The sequence below is a fragment of the Melopsittacus undulatus genome, chromosome Z, assembly GCF_012275295.1.
Source record: "Melopsittacus undulatus isolate bMelUnd1 chromosome Z, bMelUnd1.mat.Z, whole genome shotgun sequence".
NCBI lineage: Eukaryota > Metazoa > Chordata > Aves > Psittaciformes > Psittaculidae > Melopsittacus > Melopsittacus undulatus.
The window spans coordinates 40,843,248-40,849,247 of NC_047557.1; positions in this window are offsets into that span (position 1 = coordinate 40,843,248).

Here is a 6,000-nt window from a genome sequence, read left to right on the forward strand (position 1 = left end):
CATTTTGCTTTGCCTTGTGTTCTAAAGGACACAGGTTTTACTAAATAAAAACCTGTCAGTGCAGGCAGCTACCTGTAGGATAGGATGGTTGGTATAACTGTGAGGGTCCTCCCAAGACATTCGTAGGACCTCTGTGTTGCCTGTCACAGCCCTGACACTGCATTGTCTTTTATCCCAAACAGAGTAGTCGTGCTGCTGGATAGCAAAAAGGGTTGAAATTTCTTATTGCTCCCTTTTGTTGCTGTGTGTTAAGATCACTGCTGTCCAAGTGACTGGTGATGTACTTACCTCTGCTGGACCTTCCCGCACCTTACAGCTTTCAAAAGATCTTCTATTTGATACTGAAGTAACTGACACTATAAGTGTTCTCTACAAAATTCTTTTGAAATTAAAAATAAGCTAGATCTCTCAAGTTCGGTTCTTTTACATAATACATGAAAGGTGACTATGTATAATAATAATGTAGATGTGTTCACTCATTATGCTATAATTCATTTCATGTCCTATTGTTATGTGCCATTTTGTTTAATATCTGTAACTTGCTCAACTGAAGCACAAAAGTAGCAGAGCTGTAATGCAACCATTCTGAGTGATAAAGGATGATGTGTTTTCCTTAAAGGGACAGTCTTGATTTTCATCTAGTCTCTTGGGCAAGTTACCTTTTACTTCAATGTACTTTTACTTAGGGACAAGGCCTCAGGTCTAGAGGCAAGATTAGGGTAAAGAGTTAGGCTTTGTATTTGCACTTTTTTGACAACTTATATGGCCCTGCAGCTAATACCTGGTGTCATGGGTTCAGCAGTAGCTCATGCTCTGTCAGGGAGGAGGGAGAGATAGGGCGCCTGGTCTGGGCTAGTCAGGGAGGTATTCCATACCACAGCACGTCCTGCTCGGGGAGGGGACTGGAAGCTGGACGGAAGGGAAGGAAGCCTCTGGGCTGGGCTCGGGGAGGCAACTGGAAGCTGGCCAGGAGGGGAGGGGGGGAGCTCTCTCTCTTCAGGGCTGGCCTCGTGGCAGCGGGTGGTATCGTATTCTCTCTCCCTGTTTGCCTCCTCTAACATTGATTTATTATTGGTACTGTTAGTGGTTTCTGTTATACCTTGATTGCTGGACTGATTTTACCTCAATCCGTGAGAGTTGTATTCCTCTGGCTCTCCTTCCCATCCCTCCGGGAGTGGGAAGGTGAGGGGGGGGGAGGGGAAACAAAGGGGGAACTGTGCAGATTTAGTTTAAACCACGACAGTTTTTGGCGCCCAACGTGGGGCACAAACCCACGGAATAACAAATCTGACAGGATTTATAGTCATTTGTCACAATGCTGTTTTATTGGCTCTCACAGTTTTTTCTCTTGATCTCATGGTTTCAGGATTGTACCAATTACTTTTCATATATATTAGCTGTGTTAGTGTTTATCAAGTATGGGGTTTGGGCTAAGGTTCTTGTCTCATTGTACTTTATGTTAATGACTTGTAATACAATAGAAGCATTGATCATGAAACTGATCTGGTTTATGCTCCCAGTCACCAACTTTATATTTTGGGAGGTATATAATAGAAGTGCTTAGCAATGTCACATCTTTTTTCTCCTTCTCGGGTGGTCAACCTGTGAAGGAGACATTCTGCTATCCTCCCAGTGTTCTCTCCAGATGGTCTACAACATCATTTGAGGGTTTTGAAGTTTTTGAATGGCCTTTTAATACTGTTGAGACTTGTATGCTCATTGTGATGGGGATCACCATAGTAGCACGCATACAGAGTGTGTTTTGCCCACAGTTATTTCATCTGATTTCAAGAGTTAAGCAGAGTCAGGTCTGGTCCTGTATTGGGGTTAAACGACGAAATAGGAGGACCAGGAGATCTTCCCAGAGGCTGGACAGCCATGAGTGGCAGGGTGTGTGGGATAGTATGGGCAAGCATCTAGGTCAGTGGGCCCCTCCAGTACTTTGGAATTTTACTCCTGAACAAGTGAAGAATCCGGAAGAATTAGTAAAACACCTAAATGAGGTGTGTTGTCGTCCTGGCCATACCAGAGATGGACAAATTACGGCAACGTGCTGGGGCTTGGCCTATGCCTATAGGGCCTTGTTCGACACTACCCAACACCTTCAAAAGGAAAAAAATGTCCCTGGATCTGAGAGCAATACAGAAGTCAGCGCAGCTGTTCCAACTCCAAGTACAGCAGCTACACCATCCCCAGCGGCAAGTACAGTTGCTACCCAAACTTCAGCTGTGACAGACAGTGCAGCTACCCCAGTAACGAGTACAGCGGCTATTCAACCCTCGACTGCGACAGACAGTGCAGCTACCCCAGCAACAAGTACAGTTGCTACTCAAACTACAGTGATAATCACTGCAGCTTAACTAGAGGACCAATTCGTACCAATATCGGTTGCTCCTGTACACAAGAGAAAAAACAGAAAGGAAGCAAGAAGGAAGAGGCAGGATGAAGAAACTATGCATCCGCTACCTGGTCTAGTATCTGAACAGGGGTCATCATCACACGACAAAGAAGAAGAGGTGACTTCTCGATCTCAGACCTCAGCTGAGCTGCGGAATATGCGAAAAGATTTCACCCGTCAATCAGGGGAGCACATCATCACCTGGTTGCTCCGATGTTGGGATAATGGGGCCGATGGTCACGAATTAGCAGCTACAGAAGCCAAGCAGCTGGGATCACTTGCTAGAGAAGGGGGAATTGACAAAGCAATTGCAAGAGAGAAAAAGTCGCTCAGTCTTTGGAGGCGGCTTTTGGCAGCTGTGAAAGAAAGGTTCCCATACAAGGATGATGTTATGAGTCGTTCGGCCAAGTGGACTAATATAGACAAAGGCATCCAGTCCCTGAGGGAATCAGCTATCGTAGAGATGATCTATCACATCAAGCCAAATAATGGGAATGTACCCATAGACCCAGATGAAGTCGAATGCACACGACCCATGTGGCGAAAGCTTACATGAAACGCACCGTCGTCATATGCCCATCCATTGGCAACGGTAACCTGGAATGACATAGCACCACTAACAGTGGATGAAAAGGTTCATAAACTCCGAGAATTCTAAGACAATCTTACCCCTTCCATCATCTCAGCTGTGGAAAAACTGTCTCATGATCTCAAACAGTTGAGGGATGATCTGTCTGATTTATCTAGCTCCTCACGTGTGCCAACACACATCTCAGCTATTAACAAAAGGCGTCCTTTTGCTCGAGAGAGAAAATATATAAGATACACACCACGGGCCACCCTATGGTTTTACCTGCGGGATCACGGAGAAGACATGACAAAGTGGGATGGAAAACCTACTTCAGCCTTGGAGGAACGTGTGGGTGAATTGAAGAGAGGAGCAAGGGCCAAGACTGATCGCCCCATGAGAGCTGCAGCTTCAGTCTCTGGTGAACAGTTTCCCAGATGGAGTGGAAGAGCTGATTTTACTCCAGCTCCTGTGATAAAGAAGAATAATCCCTTTCAACACAACTTAGGTGCCCAAGATTGTGACGATGATGACTATTAGAGGGGCCCTGCCTCCAGCCAGGTGGAGGTAGGGAACAATCGTATTTACTGGACTATGTGGATCAAATGGCCTGGCACATCAGCCGCACAGAAGTATAAGGCTCTAGTTGATACCGGTGCACAGTGTACCCTGATGCCATTGAACTGTCAAGGGGTGGAACCCATCTATATTTCTGGAGTAACAGGAGGGTCCCAAGAGTTGACTGTCCTAGAGGCTGAAATTAGCCTGACTGGGAAGAAATGGCAGAAGCACCCCATTGTGACTGGTCCAGAGGCTCCATGCATCCTCGGCATGGACTACCTCAGGAGAGGGTACTTCAAAGACCCAAAAGAGTACCGGTGGGCTTTTGGTATTGCTGCTTTGGAGACTGAGGAAATTGATCAGCTGTCCACCTTGCCTGGTCTCTCAGAGGATCCTTCTGTTGTGGGGTTGCTGAAAGTCGAAGAACAACAAGTGCCAATTGCGACCACAACAGTGCACCGGCGGCAATATCGCACCAACCGAGACTCCCTGATTCCCATCCATAATCTGATCCGTAGACTGGAGAGGCAGGGAGTGATCAGCAGGACCCACTCACCTTTTAACAGCTCCATATGGCCAGTGCGAAAGTCTAACGGAGAGTGGAGACTAACAGTAGACTATTGTGGTCTGAATGAAGTCACACCACCATTGAGTGCTGCTGTGCCGGATATGTTAGAGCTGCAGTATGAATTAGAGTCAAAGGCAGCCAAGTGGTATGCCACGATTGATATTGCCAATGCATTTTTCTCAATTCCTTTGTCGGCAGAGTGCAGGCCACATTTCGCTTTTACTTGGAGGGGTGTCCAGTTCACTTGGAACCGACTGCCCCAGGGGTGGAAACACAGCCCCACCATCTGCCACGGACTGATCCAGACTGCACTGGAACAGGGGCAAGCTCCAGAACACTTGCAATACATCGATGACATTATTGTGTGGGGTGATACAGCAGAAGAAGTTTTTGAGAAAGGGAAGGAAATAATCCAAATCCTGCTGAAAGCCGGTTTTGCCATAAAACGGAATAAAGTCAAGGGACCTGCACGGGAAATTCAAATTTTGGGAATAAAATGGCAAGATGGACGTAGACATATCCCTACAGAAGTAATCAATAAGATAACAGCAATGTCCCCACCAACTGATAAGAAAGAAACACAAGTTTTCTTCGGTGCTGTGGGGTTCTGGAGAATGCACATTCCAAATTACAGTTCAATCGTAAGCCCTCTCTATCATGTGACCTGGAAAAAGAATGATTTCAAATGGGATCCTGAGCAACAACAAGCCTTTGAGCAAATTAAACACTAGATAGTTCAGGCAGTGGCCCTTGGACCAGTCCGGACTGGTCCAGATGTGAAAAATGTACTGTACACCGCAGCTGGGGAGAATGGTCCTACCTGGAGCCTCTGGTAGAAAACTCCAGGGGAGACTCGAGGTCGACCCCTTGGTTTTTGGAGTCGGGTATACAAAGGCTCGGAGGCCAGCTATACCCCAATGAAGAAAGAGATATTGGCAGCTTATGAAGGGGTGCGAGCTGCTTCGGAAGTGATTGGCACTGATGCACAGCTCCTTTTGGCACCCCGCTTGCCAGTGCTGGGCTGGATGTTCAAAGGCAGGGTCTCCTCTACACATCATGCAACTGATGCTACTTGGAGTAAATGGGCTGCATTAATTACACAACGAGCTCGGATAGGAAATCCCAGTCGTCCAGGCATTCTGGAAGTCATCATGGACTGGCCAGAGGGCAAAGATTTTGGAATGTCACCAGAGAAGGAGGTGATGCGTGCCGAAGAGGCACCACCATATAATAAATTGTCAGAAAGTGAAAAGCAGTATGTCTTGTTCACTGATGGGTCCTGCCGTATTGTGGCAAAGCATCGGAGATGGAAGGCAGCTGTATGGAGTCCTCAGCGACAAGTTGCAGAAACTGCTGAAGGAGAGGGTGAATCGAGTCAGTTTGCCGAGGTGAAAGCCATCCAGCTGGCCCTGGACATTGCTGAGCGAGAAAGGTGTCCAGTACTCTACCTTTATACTGACTCATGGATGGTGGCAAATGCCCTGTGGGGGTGGTTGCAGCAATGGAAGCAGAGCAGCTGGCAACGCAGAGGTAAACCCATCTGGGCTGCTGCATTTTGGCAAGATACCGCTGCCAGGGTACAGAAGCTGGTGGTGAAGGTACGCCATGTAGATGGCCACATACCTAAGAGTCGGGCCACTGAGGAACACCACAATAACCAACAAGTGGATAAAGCTGCTAAGATTGAAGTAGCTCAGATGGACTTAGATTGGCAACATAAAGGCGAATTATTTTTGGCCCGGTGGGCCCATGACACTTCAGGCCATCAGGGCAGAGACGCAACATACAAATGGGCTCATGATCGAGGGGTGGACTTAACAATGGACACTATCGCCCAGGTTATTCATGAGTGTGAGACGTGCTGCAATTAAACAAGCTAAACGGTTAAAACCTCTTTGGTATGGA